Below are 21,814 nucleotides of genomic sequence, written 5' to 3' on the forward strand. Positions count from 1 at the left end.
GTCACTGTTCTCTTGTTTGCTTTACTTTCAACAAAAAGATGTTTTTTTTTTTTAAAGAGTGTATGTACAGAGCAAAACCTCCCTCATGTAAAGCTCTATGACAATTGAATAGTTCCAGGTCTGTGGCACATACAAGGTTTCAAATCTGAAACTGAGGCTACTTTTCCTCTTGAAACTTCCACCGATCCTCAGATAGGATGTCAGTTTGGTCTGCACTCTTACTGTAGTACTCCTGGTAAACTTCCTGCCTAAGCCTGCTCGATGCCATGAGAGAGTATGCTCTCCGTGGTTATGCAATTTTTACCTGTTAATGATACTGTTACGCAAGAGTCTATTGTGCACTTCAGGAGTTGATGTGGAACCCACCAACAATAACAACAAAGCAATCCTCGCATAAGTATCAGACCTCTGTGAAATGCTGTAGCATAGAAACTGACTCAGCATCATCTTGAAATAGGGTGAGTAGAGCAGTTGTCATGATGTGTATATATGTGGTTTCTCATTGTTTTGATCAGAGTGGAGAGCACACTAACTTGTATTAATTTTTTATCTTGTCAGCACTTTCTGTCTTTCAATCAGCTCAGGAACATGCCTGCACTAAGTATGCTCATCTCATTAAAAGTTTAATTTCCTAGTTCTCCAAGAGCATATTCAAGAGCAGGGAATTTTGGAGAAAGATTTTCAGCTTGGTAAGATTAACTGGAGGTACTAATAAATGACTTGCAGGCAATCTCATCACCCTTTTGGAAGAATGTCTTCTAATTCTGATCATTTCACTTGCACCACTGGTTTTCATGTCAGGATGTTGGAAAATAGAAATTATGGTTCCCTGGAATGATCCCTCTGCTGTTGTGCAGAGGATCTATAATCCATGGTTTAAGTAGCAGAGATTGTAAAGATACCCATTAGCAGCCGCGGCCGCTGCAGGTAAGAGCGTTGGGGCGGTGGTCGTCTCTCGAAATCCCCCCCACCTGGCGCCACCGTCCCACTACTCTTACCTGCAGCAGCCGCAACTGCCCATTTGTAAGTTCAGAGGGGCTGCATCACCAATATCAAGATAGGTCTTGTGGATACACTATCTGGCTGGCGAAGGTCTCTGCCTTTGTCCTACTAGACGTCTGTCACTGGGCTTACATAATAACCCTTGGGACACACTTGAAAGAAGAAAGAAAAGGATACCAAGACAATTCTTGTGGAGCAACGGTCTGGTTGCTGAAGGACACTGCTTTTGTCCTACTAGACGTCTGCCACTGGTTTCTGGTGGGAATAGTCGCTGCCTCAATCTGGATTTTTGTGTTAGATGTGGGAAGCACTAGGATTTTCATAGTACACTCCCCTCATATAGCCCTAGCCATCATAGTCCATGGTTAATGTGGCTGAAGACTTTCACCATCTTGAAAACGCCCATCCATTGGTAGAGTTGGCCCCTGGAACGTTTACCTCATTTGTTATGCCGTGCCCAAGAGTCATTCCCACTCAATAGCTAGTGCCAGGCATAAATGTGGCACCTCCAGACACCCACTTCAAATCACTTTTTGTGCTTGCAGAAAATCAAGTGGATTAGTCCTGCTGTCTGTGACCTGAGAGGAGCCCTGATAGACTGGACGTGCTCCTTTTTGTACATAGGACAAAGAAGTGGAATCTAGGGGTAATAAGACTGACCTACTGTTCCAGCTACAGGGACTGAAAGAGGCCTCTTCCTGGTAGTACCTAGCTTATGATTGGCAACTGGACCTGGACTGGACCCTGCTGGTGGCATCTGCCTGACACCCTGTGAATCTTTAAGTATCTCCTCTGTGGAAATGAGAGTCTTTAGAACTGTACTTATGGTTGTGGATTGAGACTTAAAGAACTAAGTCAGAAGGTAAAATCTTTGACAAGGACAAACCTGGGGGCATATTATCAAGGGCCAGCGATAAATATCGCAAAGCGCACTTAGCGCTTGCATATTTATCCCCGGCTATCTCTGGAATTTATTGCCCGGTTAGCGTGTTATCAACAACGCGCATCGCCGAGGTGATAAAAATTCCACCATTCCATGGTGGAAAATGGTGATATTCTAGATGATAGGGCCTGTGGTCTTAGCCACACAATCCACCACCCCATGTTAGGCATGCCTTAGTCAAGAATTTAACAGACGTTAAATTCCTGCGTTAAGGCATTCTTAACGTGATTTTTAATATTGCTAACCTTCGTTGTCAATATGACGAAGCTGGGTTAACGATATTTTTCAAAGGGAGTCTGGTCAGGCACGCCTCCTTTCGCATCGCTAATGAGATGCAAAGGAGGCGTGCCTGACCACACTTCCTTTGTAAAATATCGCTAACCCAGCTTCGTCATATTGACAACGGGGGTGCTATTTCTACTTAAAACTTAGAAAATTCATATCTCTAGTTCCGCTTATTGAATTTTTTGTCATTTTGGTGTCTTAAAGTTTACTTTATTTTACAAATATAGTTTACATTTTGTATTGATTTTCATTTTGACTCTATCACTGTTTTGGTATTGTCTGAATAATGTATACATTGCCCTAAATTAATCCTCTCTGCTTTGTGCCATAGCTATCAAGTGGCTGTGATCATGTTAATATAGTGACTTTGAGGGTTCACCCTGAAAGGGAATATGCTTTTTGCTTGAGGTGGGTAGTCACTTACCCCAAATAATAATTCAATTCCTTGCACTTGCCCTCTATCTACACCTCAACTTAAGGGAACCATGTTAGAATTTATTGTTTTAGCATTGTGGAATGTACACTAGGTGAATTTCTTCCAAGCTGCTTAATTATTCTTCAGTAGATCTATTTAAAGTCACACAGTTGAAAAACTGAGGTATTTTCTTCCCATTCTAGAGTAGATTTAACGAGAGCCATAAGCTCTGCAAATGCACCCTGAATCATCCTGGCTTGTAATTTGCTATTTGTACAATACAAGCATGTGAGGTACACTACTTGGGTATACTGCGTCCCCAACAATCATATCTCCCTCAGGTAGCTTGGCAATTAGTTCTTCACCTTGCAGAATAAAAGCTATCCGCTTTACAAGGTGAAGCACAGGACAGTATTTGTATCTGCATTTCTTGGCCCTTATTTTCACAACAGAAACATTTCTGTTCTGACTTTTGTTGACCTGAAGCATCATTTCCCTTTGTAAATAGACTTGTAAAAGGGGTATTATATTGAACTTTTTGATACCTGTGTATCATTACACTCAGTAGGATCCTGTGGCTCAGGAAATGCCCTTCCTTGTGGGTCAAGTACACTATCACCTTCTAGTAACTTAAAACCTGTCTTCATGGTTTCATCCCATATTCAATTTTCAATTAACAAACACTTCATAAAAGTACATGTTCCACTAATTCCACTTTTCTTTAGCCTGGACTCTTTTGAAACCTGAAAAATACTGAATCATTGCTACCACTTACATATTACAGCTGCTGTTATGAAGGTGAAAAAGGAATCTTCCATCCCTACAAACACACCACTACACTTCTCAGTTAGTGTTGGGACCTGCAATGGGGTTAGTAAGCTACAAATCAAGGTTGCTTCCAGTATATTTTTCTTCATTTAAAAATTTAGACCCTGGCTATGCAGTGACCCTTATATCTGTACTTTTGCCTGATTTTTATGTACAACAGTTGCTTATATGCAAAATACTGTTTTATAGCCAACCAAGACCATAAACACCTCAGCTGCAAATTGAAACAAAGGCATATCGACGAGGAATGGATCAAGATGTATGAGATGAGCAAAAATAGCAAACCGAAGCAATTCTGGGATTATGTAGCCAAATTGGAGAACAAAAAACAACAGATCAGTGCAACTCAGTAATGGCAGAAGCACCCCTAGGTCACGTAGCTGAATATATTCAACCAATCCAGGGGCATCGTGGCAGGGGGGCAGTGAGACTCCATTGGCAGATAGCGTTTTAGCAGACAAAGGGTGGCCCAAAAATAATGTAGGTAAGGCACAGGAACAGCAGGCTTTCATAAAAGTTATAAAAGAAAAGATAAGACGGGATGGGGCACCAGGGCCCAACGGCCTTCCCTGGGGCATGTTCAAGATATCTTGTACATGGAATGTGGGTCCCAAGCAGATGTTCCGGACTCCTGGTTAGGCGCCTTGCTGCAACGAATATATAAGAAAGGCGATAAAATGGATCAAAAGAACTACAGGCTAATCGCCCTGTTAGACATAGAAGGGAAGGCATATGCCGGCACTCGATTGAATGAGCTAAATGACTGGATTAAGGAGAATGACATCCTACCCTTCTACTAAACTGGGTTCTGCAAAGTTGGTTCAACTGTCGTTAATATAGTAGTATTACTATAGTAGCACTATCATATCTAGCTCAGCAAGGGAACATCAAGAATAATTTGCCAGGGTTCACCCGCTTTGTGGATTACTCAGCGGCGTTTGATGGTGTCTCCAAAAATAAGCTATGGAAAAAATTGAAGAGCTAAATATCCCAGATAACCTCCTGAAGGCTGTTATCTCGTTCTACAGTAACACCTGGGTGAGAATAAAGCCAACTGAGGACACAATTCTCAGTTCAAGATATCTTGTACATGGAATGTAGGTCCCAAGCAGATGTTCCGGACTCCTGGTTAGGCGCCTTGCTGCAACGAATATATAAGAAAGGCGATAAAATGGATCAAAAGAACTACAGGCTAATCGCCCTGTTAGACATAGAAGGGAAGGCATATGCCGGCACTCGATTGAATGAGCTAAATGACTGGATTAAGGAGAATGACATCCTACCCTTCTACTAAACTGGGTTCTGCAAAGTTGGTTCAACTGTCGTTAATATAGTAGTATTACTATAGTAGCACTATCATATCTAGCTCAGCAAGGGAACATCAAGAATAATTTGCCAGGGTTCACCCGCTTTGTGGATTACTCAGCCGCGTTTGATGGTGTCTCCAAAAATAAGCTATGGAAAAAATTGAAGAGCTAAATATCCCAGATAACCTCCTGAAGGCTGTTATCTCGTTCTACAGTAACACCTGGGTGAGAATAAAGCCAACTGAGGACACAGTCTCTCAAAGGCTACACACAGATCAAGGCTTAAAACGGGGACTGCGTCTTAGCCTCAACACTTTTTCACCCTTCAAGGATTGACTTTGGTCACCCCAAAAATAGGGGCCCACAGATTACATTTATTCTAGTATGCGGATGAACTGGCAAACTTCGATCACACCGGAGTAGTCTTACAAAGGGGAGTGAAAGCCCTGAACCTATATAATGAGGCCAATGAGTTAGTTGCCAACGCAAGTAAGACAAAGTGGTGGTTTCTGGTCTACATGTAGGAAACATTCGCCTCAGGTTGAGGCTGGGTTATCTGTCCTTAGGAAAAGTAGATACCTACAAATACCTGGGGCCATAGCTAAGTGACACTGGGAAGGCAAAGGTACACCAGGCCAAGATGAAGGTAAAAACAAAAGCAACCATATGTGCGTTATTCAAATTACAGGAGAGACTACGCAGTCTTACCACGTCACCCATCAGGAGAGTATTAAAATCTAAATTGCTAGCGGTTGCAGGTTATGCGTAGCAAGCTAACCGAGAGCAAATGGAATCAGCAGGGCTACAAACCTGTCTTCAAGTTACCAAAGTACACACGCAACAGTTTGCCCAGCTGGAGTTCGGATTGGTCCACCAAAAGTACGACTGCCGACTGCATGAGCACCCAGGCGAAATATTATTTCCAGATCCTTAAAGCCAGCACAGTATCTTTAAAGGAAATACTCATTATTTGATGGGGGTCCAAACCCCTGAAATAGCTATATGCAAGTTGGGGTGACAAAATTGAATTTAGTAACCACCAGTTGGTCTTCGGAAGAAGTAGATTTTGCGGTAATAAAAAAAACACTGAATAAGTAAGTCTCTCAGCTTTCAAGGAAGGAGGAAATGGGTAGATGCAAGGAAACCAGAGGAATACCAGGCCTGACCTCTTCCTATGAGCCATACTTTATTCAGCCATATTTGAATGCGCTGGGTGAGAAATGGCTGAAAGACATCGAATGGGCCAGGATAGTACAGCTCCCAATTAAGGAGTTGAACCCTGGATGGAAAAGCCTACAGCAGGCAATTGAATGTTGACTGTGCAAATATAGAACAGAGTCCCTGCTACATCTCTTATGTTGCTGTTTTGTTTTGTTTCTACAAATCTGATGGCTTCTAAGGCCAATGTTTCTACAGTACGAGATTAGAAAATGTGCTTTAGCCAGTTCAGGGCTCTTTGCTTGTAAATTGCCCTCGTATTTGGCCAAATTTGGAAGGTATATAAGAAAGGTTCGTAATGAGCTGAACAAGATAACGAGCCGACAAGTTATAACAAATATTTTTTTTAAAAAGTGGAAATTGAGTAAGCAACTATGAAGAGGTAAGTCAGCTCAGCTACCTCTCTCCGTCAGTGGTCAGTGAATATACAACCCATGTCCACCTTGGAGAAGGCATATACGTGCGGTTCAATGCCTTACTTTGGTGGTAGCATAGTAGGCCATAATTGGAAATGCTGAATGTCAATGCCCAAGCAAGTGAGAAGTTATTCTTGGGAAACCTGCATGTAGCACATGCACCTTTTACGCTATGCCCATTAGTAGCGCACAGTCCATGGGTGGGCTCTATCTCCAGGACTATATTCAAAGGGTGCGGCAAGCTCGCACAAGTATGCCAAAGCACAAGTTAGAAATATATTTTATACTAAGACTATCTGAATGTATGAGGCTGACTTTTTGGACTAGATTGTTTTTTATGTTTAGTCTTAATTTCTGGGAGGCAATCAGAAGAGAGGAAACAAAGATGTATTGGCTTCCCATTTTATCTTTTATCCTTTGATATCACTTGTCTATATATGTCAATGTCAAAGGTTCTTATATAGCGCCTTTTCACTGCACAGTCTCAAGGCGCTTGCTTTGGGAACCCGTCCTGGCTTTTCCCTGTGAGATAACCCATACTGGGCATCCCCAAGGTGAAAGCCAGGGATCCCGCCGCAGGGGGGCCATAGTGGAGATTAAGCAAGCTATTGCCCAGAGTTGCAGAGTGTGAACCCATGATTCGAGTAGGCACCGAAGCGAGAATTATCGAGTTCGTGGACATTTGGGCTCAAGACCCTGCCGCGTCGGGAATTGAACCCTGGTCCCGGGTCTGACCTCTGCTTCAGAGTCTGCCTCCTCTAACCAGTGAGCCACACTTCTCTATATACATGTGTATATGCAATGATTTTAGGTAAATATGCAATAAATTGTTTCATTCATTCATTCATACTGATGTATGTTTTTTGTAGGGAAATAAGCGCTGAAAAAAGTAAAACAAAATAAGATAAATCTGTTGTTCCGTTCAGGAGTTATAAGCGAAAGATTTATTTGGCCAACCATTTTCCAATATGGCGTCTTGTGGTGATTTTGCCTAGTCACTACAACTCCTAAAAATTCTATTTGTGTATAAGAAATACTTCTGCCATGTTTCATACCTTTACCTAAATAAATGTACAATTTTAGATCTTCCTCTGGAGTAATGTCCTTAATCAAATCTCTAATCAAGGAAACTGCTCTGCTGAGAGACTGGTCTGGTTTATCTTGGATGTGCATTTTCTGCTGTATCATCTTATGTTACCACTTGTAAAGTACCTGATTTCCATACGTTTTCTTATTGTCATCTCCATCCAGATTTTTTATGTTTCTGTGAAAAGTCTTTTACTTGTTGGGGACATTTTTGTTTTTCCTAAGGCATAAAGTGTTTGTACTTATGGCTGTGGTTCTGTAGCAATGTGCAGATATTTTGGTACTTTATTTTAAGAGTTGGTGATTGGCGCAGAGTATACTTAGGTAATGTGCAAAAACGTGTGTTTGTATATATGTGAACCAATGCAGTGCAAAGCAGTTTACAAAGCAGTGGAATAGTGCACATTGGGATGGTGGTACAATACATTGAGAAGCGGTAGTGTAGATAAAGGGTTGTGTGAAAAGATTAGGTAAACAAAAGAAGAACAGATGGGCAGGTGCAGGAGAGGACTCCTGCAGGTCTAGCAGGAGGTAGCCTTGGTTAGAGCAAACTTCTAAGTTCTGTGAGAACTAACCTAGAGTGTTACAGCACACAACTGAATGTTGTGTTGTTGAGGAATGTTTGCATGGCATGTTCCCTAATATTCTTATCCAGTGCTCCGTAACCTATTTTAAATTTGTTTTTTTTAGCTTTCTCACTTTGACATCACTGAAGTATGTTTACAACAAGCTGAAATAGAATGCCCAGCCTACGACACTTGAAGGGCTCATAATTGCCACCTGTATGAAGCCCTCTCAACCACCAATGATTGAGGTATCCTCCACTATCATCAGATAATGCAAGCCTAAATATTAATTCCTTTAATTATGCAACCAGAGAGGACCCATCAACTGATATGATGCACTTATTTGCACTTATATGACGCAATTATTTATGATTTTTACCTGGGATCTACTTGACTTTGCCTAGTTCCTTCATTCAAACTCTAAACAGGGACTACTACTCTAACGTGTGCCGAAGAAATCATTGCCTCCATGGACTACCTAGGCCTAACTCAAGCGAGGAAGAAACCAACTCATTGTGGAGGTAACACTGTTGATTTTTTGTTGCTGTTTAGGGCAGAACTCCAAATTACTAATGGCCTGATTACAAGTTTGACGGTGCAGCACCAGGTCTGCCATGCTGCCACACTGCCAAATCCGTGGTCAGACCGCCCACCAGATTACAAGTGCTTCTCTTGTCTGGCGTTTTTTTCTTTTTTTACGTTCCCACGGCGGTGCCTTAGAAAATGGGCACTGCAATAGGAAGGCCAAAAACAGTTCCTGCACGGCATGGACTGTAAAGTCCATGCCACGCGGGAACTGGGGTGCAAGTACTCAGGGAGGCACATCTTGTGCCCCCCTGCATGCACCCCATGGCCCTCAAGCACAAGCGGGCCCTGCAGGGCCCTCTTTGTTTCCTCTCTGCCATGGTTTTCATAGAGTCGGAACCGCCATGAAAACCATGGCGGAGAGGAAACTTGTAATATGATTGGCGCGACCGTGGCAGTCCTGCCAAGCATATTGTGGCCTCAAGACCACCGCAACTCCGCCAGGGAAAGGTGTTTCACTGGCGGCTCCAGCAGGGGAAATGGCGGTCGACTGCCCTAATTGTAATAGGGTGGTGGGAAGACCACCACCGCCTTGCCTCCGCACGTCTGGCAGTCCATGGACCGACATACTCACTCATAATTGAGCCCTAAGTATTTACCCATCTCTTTGGCAGACTATGTATTTATTTTATAGACCTTCTTTTATTGAGTTTTTAGAATCAGACAGAGTATACAATTACATCATCATTTGCGATTAATTATCTTTTAGTACACTAAGTTGCAGAATATAGTTCAGTTCAGATGGATGTGTGCTTGGGTGTGCATTAACCGGCGATGACAGACTATGTATTAGTAAATTCCAGTATCAATGGTGAATTCCGCACAAAGCCCAAGCAGACACCTTCCAGGGCTATCAACCTCATTTATAGACACTGTAAGATCATCAACACAGGGACTTTAATCGCATAAACCCTCAAAGCTCTAAAGGGACCCGCCTGTGTCTACCACCTCAAAAATTCTAACTCATCTGGAGTGTAAAGCCACACACTCACCTGTGTCTTGAGTAATTGGTTTCTCCAGTGCTTACCATAAACCACTCTGGCAGTAGGATGGAAAACCACTAAGACCTCTTACCTACACCATTTAAAAACACAGGAGTGTGGATAAAATCTCAGTCTTTTGCTGACCATGTTATCTGACAAATTCACTCCATTGTACATAAGGCTGCTTGTACCAGAGCTTTAAGAGCACAGTTTCAAACTTGCATTTGCCAAAATTACTTTTTAGAATCCATACCAAACTTTGCTTTAAAAAAACTGTGCATTTGACACCGTTCTTCTTCTCTAGACCCATGAAACAGCCTCAATTCATTATTTACTAATACAATCACCACCTTAAGAGGCAACTATCCACACACCCCTTGGACTACTCAATACAGTAGTGGGAGCTTGCTAGTCTCCTCCCTCTCAGCAGTGACTTCACCCTTATTCAAGAACCTGCTATCACTAAGATTTTGTCATTCTCATAAAGATCTTTCTTCCCACTAACATGTGCCACTCTAAAACCATAATTTCCTGCCTCTCTGCTCTTAATCCTATCATCCATGCCCTCCTCAATACCTCACTGCCCAAAGGTGAAACCTCATAAACTGAAGCACGATATTACCATGCCACTTCTGAAACAAATTGAACTCTGACCTGCAAATTCTATCCAGGACTGCTGTTGGTCAGGACATTGCAAGAGTTTTGGAATCAGTGGTGAGACCACAGCTCATTTCGCATCTGAAGATCAACAACCATCTAGGCAAACTGAAGGTCGGGCTTCCTTTTAGGGAACAAAAAAAACCCTTGTGAAGAGAGTTGAGAGAGAATCTCCTAATTGTTTGAGACTCAGGCTTCTTGCATCTTCTGATCTTGGATCTCTTGACAGTTTTCAACACCATAGACCACACTGGCTGCTCAGTCGGTGGACTATAAATACACGTGTCAGTGGGACTGCTTTTACCTTACTTGCTTACTTCTTGAGCATGAGCAACAAGAAAGTTAAATTAGGTTCCATTCTATCTGAAATCACTTCCGATGAATGCAGGGTGCCCCAAAGATCAGCATCTAAATTGTCCACCTCCCTTATATCCTGAAAGCTCGTCATTCTAAGATAGTCCTGGCAGTTTGTGAATTTTGTTTCCACCCAACAACTGATTCAGTTCCTTATTGGCACACAGAAAAGCAAAACACTCACCAAATAGGTCTGAACCCAGTTACATCAATGCTCTTAAAAGGCTCTAGACCTTCAGACTTTGTAAAGTTCAGAAGAACTATGTTATTTGAAAATTAAGTTACTTGCTAGTTGGGAGGAGAAGTTAAGCAAGTTTACCTTGGCTTAATTTTAATTGCTGCTGCAAGAGGGCACAAAGAATGTTCTAACCGTAATGTGCATAGACCCACAATGGGTAACAATTTGCCTCTACACCTAAGATTTAAAGAACATTATCAGACTTTTTCGCAAAGTGTGAATACCTACCTTTTCTTTCTAACCTGCGATTAGAGCTCCATCGCTGTCTCTGACCCTTTAAGATTAACTCCACACAACAGTCTGGTGACATGCTTATGTCTAAACCTACTGTGAAGCCAATCCTATGCCGGTGCAAATGTTTATTGATCTTTAATGATAGTTTTCCATCTTAACCACAGTAGTTGCTTTGATTATTGAACTAATATGAGAGGAGAGCATTTTCCTGTGTTACACTGAAAATCTATCCTTGTAGCTGCAGTTCCCAGGTCATCCCACACAAGGCACTCGGAGGTGGCTCCCATTTGGTGAGATACTCTTTACAAATTAAACAAATAAAATATTGCTCAGCAGTCTATATGGGTGAGATATCTGTCTTACTTTGATGGATTTTTCATATTTTTTCCCCTCAATTAGTCTTCCTCCAGGCTATTCCGTCAGTCAAGCAGTAAATGAGGGATTCTTCATCGCAAATTGATCTCCCTAAACAAATGCATTCCTAAGAAATTTCAGTATCGGCTTCTCAATTTTCTTTATGGTCGCACATAAATCTTGAGCGAAGTGTGATTTGTTTCCTCCAAGACCTATTACCTCTTTTATATGGAAGAGACTGTGCTCTCATATGTTACAAGGAGCAGATTGCAGAGCCTTATATTGTGACCTCTAAATACATTGGGCAATCTTTATCGTTCTATTGGAGCTCTACTGCTGTCAGAAAAGGTATTCAAAACATTTTCCTATCACTGATCCATCTTTACATTCCTGGTTGTTTATGATCCTCTAGTGACCCTTGAAGGAACTTTACTTTAGTTGAAATACTAGCTCCTTTGTACAGTCTTAATAAGGTTTTCTTTATGCTAATAGAATGCAGGCCTTTAATGGCCGGTTTAGCCCAGCTATGGTGGGCCATGCGGCTATTAGAACATTCTGCCCCATCAGGGGAGAATGTTCTTACTAGTGAAACAAAGGCCTCATGGAACCCGAGGGGGTTGAAATCCCATCAGGCTCCGTGAGGCCTCTGTTCACAGCTGTTGTTGTGGAAGACAAACATTGGAATATTGGAGCTCTGGACTTTTACCAGCCGTTAGAAGCCTGGAGCTACTCCATTCTCTTGAATGGAGTGCTCAATATTCAAATGTTCTAATATAGTCTTGGAGCCCCCGGTAGAGGGCTCTACTGGCCATTAAAGGCCAGATCCAGCATTAATAAGGGAGCGGGCCTTTAATTGCCGGTAGAGTCCGCTACGGAGGCCTCTAAGGCTATTAGAACATTCCACCCCTAGAAGGCAGAATGTTCTAATTTGTGAAAGAAAGTCCTCAGGGAGCCAGAGGTGATTGAAAATGCCTCGGGCTCCGTGAGACCTTTAACAAATATTGGAATGTTGGAGCTCCGGACTTCTACCGGCCATTTGTAACCTGGAGCACACCATTATTTGCAATGCAGCTCCCGACATTCCAACATTCCAATGTTCTAATACTCAAAAGAGTTATACATTCTTCAGAAGCTTGCTTAGGTAGAAACCTCCAATACTGACCCGCCAGTGGATTTAAATATATTAGCATTAAAGAAAGCTTAATGTTCTGGATCTGGGGAAGGTACTTTGTTGGAAAAAGAAAAGATACTTATGATTTTATTTAGCTTTACTTTTTATGTTGTTTGAACAGGAAGGATAGCAAAAACCTGGAATTGAACTTATTTCATGCCATTCTTAGCATGTTAGAATCTAGCCTAGCTCTTAATGGTCTCCTACCAGTCATTTTCCCTCAATATTTTATTCTTATAGTTTGTTTGAAATTTAATTTAAAATAATGATAAAGGAGGGCGTAGCCAAGATGGCGGGGTGAGCGGTCGCACTCTCCGCGAGCTCCCGTAAACCTGGGCCCCTGAACCGCTAATCTCTGCAGATCTCCCCCCAAAACTGCTAGAGATCTGCGGCGGAAGTTGGGGAGTAGCCAGCGACACTGACCGAGGTGCTGGGCGAGCCAGAGGCCGTGGCGGCGGAGCCCCTGGAGTGCGGCCAGAGGCAGGGGCAGCACAGAAGGAGGGCCGGGAACCGAGGCCCGCGAGAGACACGGAGGCACAGAATCCGAGCCGGAGGCGACGTGGAGCAGGGCGGCCCACCCGGCGGTGGAGGTCGGACCCTGCCCGAATCTCCGGTGGGGCCCAGCAGTGAAGGAACACCCGGTGTCCAGGAGCGGGAGAACCGGAGCGAGTGCCTCGGCGTGGTGCCGCTACGCGAGGCCGGGGACGCGGCCTATCAGTGGACCTCCGGCTGAGCGGACCTACTCCCAACCTGCCGCTGTTCGGCGTCGGGGGTGCGGGAACACCAGACGGATCGCCCAGCGCACCGAGGGACCCCTGAACCCGCAGCGACGGAGCCCCGGGGGAGCAGCTGAGGGCAGTGGCGGCGCTGGGGTGAGGCCGAGACCCGGCAGGGAACAATAGTCGAGGCCTGGGCCCGAGCAGATCACCCTGCAGTGGGAACGAGGTCCTGTCGTGGCCCCGGTGGGCCCTGCGGCGAAAGGACAACTGAGGACAGGCACCGGTCAGACCAAGCACGTGACCCAGCATTGGGCCTACAAGCAGCGCGGCTCCGGCCCTAGAGTGAGACGGGGCGGCAGCGAACCTCGCTGGGGGCGAAAGTGAGAGCAAACGGGCGGGACGAAGAGGACTACAGAGGACGGTTAGGTCTCGGGCACAGCACCGGTACGCCGCCGGGCGGTCGCATCGGGCCTGGTTCGACCGTGTTGGACGAACACGACCCCTCAACAATCGGCCCGAGGACGACCAGTCTCCGTGGCAAAGACCGGGGAAATGAACCAGGCCCCTCCATAGCCGACTGAGAAACCCTGGTGGACGGGGAGCGCGGAGACGATTGACCGACAGAGCCTGAGGCCTAAGTGAGGAGCACGACAGACTTTGGCAGCGGTGGAGCGGTGGCCCCGCTGGACCGAGGGGCCTGTGGGTCTGCTGGCGACGGGGACGGCCCGGGGGTGGCCGAGGCTGGGTCGGGGAGCACTTAAGAGCCGGAGACGGGTCTTCATGCCGGTGGTGGGCGCTTGATGCACCAGGTGTCCGAAGAGACGGCGGAACCAGCACGTGTTGAGAGGACGGTGGTGGGGCACAGGCGCGCTCACTGGAGGAACCCTGCTGCGGCCACCCTGGGGTTGGCATCAGCCACTTCCCTACGTCTGGGAACCGGGAACGAACAGAGGGCCCAGAGGCGGAGGTAGGCGGACCACCGGACCCCTCGGGGGTACTGCACCGGACCCGGGCACCATAGGGGGTCGGCTCCCCGGACAAGTGGTGGTCCCTGCACTGTATTGATTAACGCAACTGGCCGACGGCGCGATCAGCCACTTAGCGAGAAACCCCCGCTTTTAGAATGGCTGGCAACAGAGGGGGCAAGAAAGGGGAGCGGACATTACCGGAAATGCTGAATAGGGGCCCGCGAAACAAGATAAGGGACAGCGTTCGCCAGGCCCTTCGAGCAGCTAGCAGGGGGCGGACGGAGGGGAACCTCCGGTCTCTAGATCCTTCCTTGAGTCTCTTTACAGTTCTCTTCGGGAAGATTTCCACACGCTGAAGCTGGAAGTGGCCGGAGAGGTTCGGGAGGTACGGAGGGAAGTCGACAGCCTTGGCGAACGGGTGGCTACCGTGGAGGAAGTGGGGCACACAAGGGACGAAGAGATCGCACAGCTGCAACAGGAGGTGCTACGATTAAGGGATCAACAACTTGACCTTCAAGCGCACAATGAAGACCTCGAGAATCGGTCCCGGGTCCGGGGTGTTCCTTCTAAAGAAGAAGGTGAGGACGTTGCTGGGTACCTGAGAGACCTGTTCAGGGAGGTACTAGGTGAACCAGAGGATTTTCCTATCAGAATTGACAGAGCGCATAGAATGGGCCTGGCACGTAGGGCTTCAGCACCACCCCCCGATATCCTAGCCTTCCTTCCAGACTTCCCTTTGAAGGAACGGATCCTCCGTGAAGCGCGGAAGCAGCAGTCATTATGCTTCCGGGGGCACCAGGTTGCTCTCTTCCAGGATCTATCGTCAATCACGCTCCAGAAACGCAAAGCATTCAAAATAGCGACAGACTTCCTGAAAGAACACGGACCGCAATACTCCTGGGGCCACCCTTTCCGTCTCATCTTCCGGTGGAACGGAACTCTGCACCAGCTTCGCTCCCTCCAGGATACTTGCAGAGTGCTAGGAATCACCGCAACGGATGAAGATGTGCCCACGCCTCGCCGCAGACGCACTACCAGAGACGGCTGGCAGACAATCCCTGAACGGCAATCCTCCGCATCCTCCGCACGACCAGACTCACCCACTATCCGAGCGGAAATGGACAACGCGGTGCAGGAGTTAGCCAGGGACACGGCATCTAGTGATATTGCACTAATGGCCTGAGAGACCTCCGGGGGGAGATCGACACAGCCTTCTCAAAATGCAGGTTCGGGGGTCCTGGGGGAGGGGGGGTGGCGGGTGGGTGCGTATTGGCTGGACGTCCACTTAAGTAACTTACCACAGACTTGTCCACTGAGGACTGGACTGAGACAAGGGGGTTCTGGGATCAGTTGGAGGGACGGGCTGAAAGCGTGGGAGGCAGTTGGGGTGGTTTCGAGTTGGGGTTGAGGGGGGGTGGCTAGGGGGGAGGGTTGTGGGAGTTCTGGTTGGGAGAGGGGGAACCGGGAGGGGAGGGTGGGTCGTCCAGTGCACTATGCAGGTCTTACTCGCTTCAGCGGCGTTCATGCACCTCGCTCCACTCAGGTGGAGACTCTGCGCTTTCACTTCCACTATGTCTCATGCCTCCCACAACTCTTAAAGTGGTGACCCTCAATGTCAGGGGCCTAAACAACCCGGTCAAGAGACGAGCGGTGTTGTCTCTCCTAGAGAGCACCCACGCAGATATCTGTCTTCTTCAGGAGACCCACTTGCTGGCCCGCGACTCCCACAGGCTGCGCTCCCATAAGTTCCCAATACAATTCTTTTCTTCTAGCACTACTAAGACAGCGGGCGTAGCAATCCTAGTGGCCCGACACTTCAAGGGGGAAGTCCTTCACAAACATGCAGAACACAAAGGCAGGCTATTGGTCTATAGGTTTAGGGTTGGGGGGGTTACCTTTACGATTGGGTCCCTGTATAGCCCTAATGAACAACAGGACCGCTTCTTATGATCAGCCCTGGTAGACGTTACCGCTTCACAAGACAGGCACATTATCGTTGGGGGAGACTTCAATATGGTCTTCGACTCGGCCCTGGATAGATCCGCCCAACGCTCCCCGCAGGTCGGGGAGTTCTCGGCCGGGAGTAAAGCACTGTTGTCGGAAGTGGACCTCCACGATCTCTGGCGTTCCATGTATCCCACTGATCCGGGGTATTCATACTACTCCCACGCACACAAAACGTACGCGAGGTTGGACCATCTTTTGGTCACGACCCCGGTACGTGCTCTGGTCTCTTCTGACATGGGAGTGATATCCCTATCGGACCAAGCCCCGATCACCGCTACGCTCTGTCTGCCGCCGGTGTCCTGCCCTCCCAGGGTCTGGCGCCTTAGGGACACTCTACTGCACAGGAAAGTGGTGGTTAAGCGTATAGAAGATGCGATCCGGGATTATCTATCACACAATGATAACCCCGATACCTCCCTGGCGACACAGTGGGCGGCCTTGAAGGCAGTCCTCAGGGGAGAGTTTCTGGCCATCTCCTCAGCCGAAAATAAAGAACGACAGGATAAAAGGGAGGAACTCACTCAGCGGGTCCGCGAGCTCGAACAGATACACCACCGGACGGGGGCCCCTCGGATTTGGAAGCAGCTTAAAGAGGCGAGGAAACACCTAACGGACCTGGACATCGACCGAGCGGAGTATGCTGCGCTTCGTTTGCGCCATACCTACTACACTGGGGGGGACCGCTGTGGCCGACTATTGGCTAACAGGCTCCGAGTGACGCACCAGCGTCAGATGGGGAAGGAGATCTCTGACCCCACAGGGTCGATGGTCACGGAGGACGCCCATATTGCCGAAACCTTCCGCAGGTTTTATGCGGACCTCTACGCCGGGGATCCCCCGGATGAGTCTTCGACATCGGCATATCTGGACTCGGTCACCCTCCCGTCCCTTACCCCTCCACAGGTAGAGCACATGGAAAGAGAAATTCGGATTGAGGAGGTGATCTCCACCATCGCCAAACTTAAGAATGGTAAGGCCCCGGGGCCGGACAGATACACATCTCTCTTTTATAAAACGTTTTGCGCGTCACTGGCTCCGCTTCTCACCCGCCTATTTAATTCGTTCGCCGCTCCGGGGGCCATCCCGCCTGACCTTCTGAGGGCCTCCCTCACGGTCATTCCCAAGCCGGGGAAGGATCGATCGCACTGCGGCTCCTACAGACCGATATCTCTTTTAAATGTAGATCTAAAGCTGTACACCTGGATCCTCGCAGCCCGCCTAGCCCCCCACCTGCCGGAACTTATAGACCCAGACCAGGCGGGATTTGTCCCTGGGCGGCAGACGGTTGATAACACCAAGAGGATTGTCCACCTCATAGAGAAGGCCTCCCGAATCCCGGGAGAGAGGATGATGTTAGCGGTTGACGTCGAAAAGGCGTTTGACCGAGTCCATTGGCCCTATCTTGAACAAGTATTGATGAAGGTAGGTATAGGAGAGAAATTTCGATCCATGATCCTCAATTGTTATAAGTTCCCGACCGCAGTAGTACGGGTGAATGGTTACAATTCACGGAGCTTCGACATTGAGAGGGGTACTAGACAGGGGTGCCCGCTCACGCCCCTGCTCTTCGCCCTCTATATGGAGCCCTTCGCCCAATGGATAGGTACCAACCAGGCGGCGACAGGGGTGAGGTTTGGGGGCTTTACTCACACCATAAGCCTCTACGCGGACGACATTATATTGTCGTTAGATGAGCCCCGGTCTGCCCTCCCGGCGTGCATTGAGGAGCTGGACTCCTTTGCTGCGGTTGCCGGCTTTAGAATGAACATGGGGAAATCGGTAGCCCTGGACGTCTCCCTTGCACCGGCCACTAGATCCTACCTGCAAGGCATGTTCCCAATGCTCTGGTCATCGGATCTGGTGCCCTACTTGGGGATCCAGCTGGCTCCCACGTTGCCAGCCATGGTGACGGCCAACTACACCACGCTGGGCAAGAAGATCCGGGAGGAGCTGGGGAGGTGGAATCGTGGCACCCTTTCCTGGTTGGGCAGAATAGCGGCGGTAAAAATGACGATCTTGCCCCAAGTTCTGTACCTGTTCAGGGCTTTACCGCTTCAACCGCCCACTGGGTGGATCCAACAGACACAGGCAGACCTTTCGCGTTTTATTTGGCAGGGCAGGAAGCCCAGAATGCCAAGGGCGCTTTCTATGTTGGCCCCTGAAGCTGGAGGGCTTGGGATCCCGGATCTCCGCAAATATTTCCAAGCGGCACAGTTGCGTTATCTCGTAGAATGGAGTCGGTGGGAATCGGATAAGCACTGGCTTTTCCAGGACCAGGCGATGGCGGGCCGTCCACTGCAGGAGGTGCCGTTTCTGCGCCGGCCTCACCGCCCCGCGAATTTATACGCCTCCTTCGCCACCAGGGTGCCCCTGCGGGTCTGGGATGCCACCAACATCGTTCACAATCTTACCACGTTCCCGTCCCCACTTACGCCGCTGGTGGACAACCTGGACTTTACTCCGGGGATGGAGAGGGGGGCCTTTACCCACTGGCGAGCAGCCGGGTGTCGGGCCCTCTGCCATTTGTATGGCCCAGAAGGGGTCATCCCCTTTCCACATTTCCGACAGGTACACTCATTTCCAGAGTATGAAAGACTCCCCTACATGCAGGTTCGCCACTGGGCATTACACCCGCAGGTACGGGAAGCGGCCGACAGGCAGCTACTCCGGTATGAGAGGTGGCTCATGACGCGCAAGACAGATACGAAATTGATTACAGACCTCTATAAACTACTGCAACCGCCTTCTTTTCACCTTTACAATCCTGGGAGGGAACGTTGGGAACGGGAGTTGGGCAGGACGCTGAGCCATAAAGAATGGGAGCAGATATCTTACAGGGCAAGGCACTCGGCATACCACATGGGACTCACTGAAACACTGACAAAGGTCTCTACCTATTGGTACTATACGCCAGAACGGGTACATGAAATGGACCGGAGTAAGGATGGCGACTGCTGGAGGGGATGCAAGCGAGTGGGCACACTGACACACATTCTATGGGACTGCCCACTGCTGGAATCTTATTGGAAGGAAGTGCTAGATGAGGTAGACTCCCATTTCGACACTGAACTGCCGCGCTTTCCAGCATACAACCTGTTAGGACTCCCAAACAGATTGATGTATCCACTCAAATCTCGCAGAGGCACACAGATAGCTATAGCATTAGGCTCAGCTGTTCAAAACATTCTGCTACACTGGAGCACTACCACACTCCCCTCTATCACGGCTCCATAGACTGTGGCATATACTGGGCATGGAGAAACTGTCGCTTACAGTGGCGGGGGACATAGAGCAATTCGACGATCTCTGGCAGCCGTTTCAGTCCTTGCTGGTCACTGAATTCAGGAAACTCACCTGCCCCAAATACCTCCGCCTCTTGAGGCTCACGGCACCTGCAGAATCGACCACTTGAATAGACACACGGTTGGTCTCTTTTGCTAATAAGTGGACTGGGTGGCCAGCAGGGTACGGACCTGTGCAATGGACGAAGGGGAGGGGGATCTGGGTGTTGGGGTTGGGGGGGGGGGAGTTCGGGAGGAGAAAGTTGTTCTATTATAGCAACGTTAATTGCTCTTAGATGTCGCTGTGGACTAGTCTGCGGTCGGAATATCCTTTTGAAGACGCAACGTCGAGAACGTGGCCCTAGCTGCAGTGACCTAACACCTCATACGCTTGTATGTTTGTTCTTTTGTGTTGCACCAATAAAATACTTTAAACTTAAAATAATGATAAAGCAATTCTTACTCTGGCACATACATAATTTTAGAAAGAAATTGAAATTACGCACATTATGATGGTACTTGAGCTCATGGCTATTACAAATTTGAAAATAAACACTTTGCCTTTGTGTGTTTGGTGGCTTCCAATTAATTGGATTGTGTAGATTGAAGCCTGCTCTGGAATAAACTGTCATCTGTGAATTTATCTTTCCCCATAGGTTGCATACTAAGTTAAATGTATTAACATTCTTTGAAATAAATAGGTACTGTGTAAGAACTGGGACCGCCAGTTCTCCGGGGGGTAGCATGGCTCGAGCAGGAAGGCGGCCAGGGGCTTTTGTGTAAAGCGGCCACTTAACACACACATCCAATAAAACACACAGTGGCGCAATAATGGAGACCACACCAGATGTTGTATTTGAAAATCAAGATCTTTTATATAGGCTTTCAATTAGAGCAAGGCATTGGTAATTCACTAGCATTTCAGATAAGCATTTCATTAAGACATTCCATGTATCACGTGCAGTTTGCATTTCCTGTGAAGAATAAACATTTCAGTAAGGCTTTTCATTAAAACTACAGCCAGCTCATCTATGCAATGAAACATTAACTGACCCCGCCTGTCGCATCAGACTCTTGGACAGGCAAAGGGGTAATGGTATAAACCTGGAGGATCCTACAAGAAGCGACAATTATAATGCATCTAGGTAGCACATCAAACCTCTCATGGACGCTTTTCCTAGAAAGGAATAAAACATATCAGCAAGTACTTATCAGTCTAACAAAGAACCTCAAAGAACACAGCCTTTAGTCGTCTGTGACAAGCCTTTCTTCTTGTGAATGCGGGTCGGCTGCGACCCAGATCAGAGCACTAAAAGTGTTATGGAAGTCCACCTCTGCAAGAAAATTCAGTACAGTGAAGTGACTCTCCCCCTCATTAACAGGCTTGTAAACATGGTACACTTTCACTCTTGCAGGCTTGTAAATATGGCTCACGAAGAATAATGCAGGCTTGTAAATATGGCTCACGAAGAATAATGCAGGCTTGTAAATATGGCTCACGAAGAATAATGCAATGAGGCACATTCAGAAAGGGGGCCAACAGTGCCAGTCACAGTTAACCCCGGGGGAGGGGCGGACTCGGGCCTCACTCGGCCTACCGCCCTCCTCCCCAGGGGGTTACCTCTATTCTTCGGCCCTCTGGGGCCCTTGCGTAGTCGATGGTGAGGGAAAGGGGTGTTCGACCCTTCCATGGCCTCACTCGGCCCAGCGCTGTGCCAGATTGGCTTCGGGCACCAGGCGCCGGGGCCTGAGCGAGATCAGAGGGGAAGGCTCCACCGGGGGCTCTCTGGCTCCACGTCCCCCTCGGAGGGGAGACACGGCTTTCCCCAAGCGCCGAGCCTTGTCAGCGGGGCCCAGTGGGAACAGCCAATGGCGAGGCAGCTTGGGCGGGGGCGCGGCCGATGACGCGGCGGCGCTCCCGCTCACGTGACGGGCTCCAAGTAGGCTTCAGGCCTAGCGCGGCCTGTCAGTTTCAATGCAGCGGCCCTCTCCTGGCACCGAGGGCCGCCGAGGGGGCAAACATGGCGCTGGACACAGCGTAAAGGTGGGCAGCCCCAGGGCGGGCCGGCAGGGCCTCAGAGGCGTCGCGTGGGTGGCGCTGATGCCGCGGTGACGAGGGGGCTTCCCCAGGCGGCCAGGTACAGCGCTCTGCGGCGCTTCTCAGCGCTAGGCGCCGGCAGGGCAGGAAGGCAATTTT

Source organism: Lissotriton helveticus, chromosome 2_1 (genome assembly GCF_964261635.1).
Source record: "Lissotriton helveticus chromosome 2_1, aLisHel1.1, whole genome shotgun sequence".
NCBI classification, from domain to species: Eukaryota; Metazoa; Chordata; class Amphibia; order Caudata; family Salamandridae; genus Lissotriton; species Lissotriton helveticus.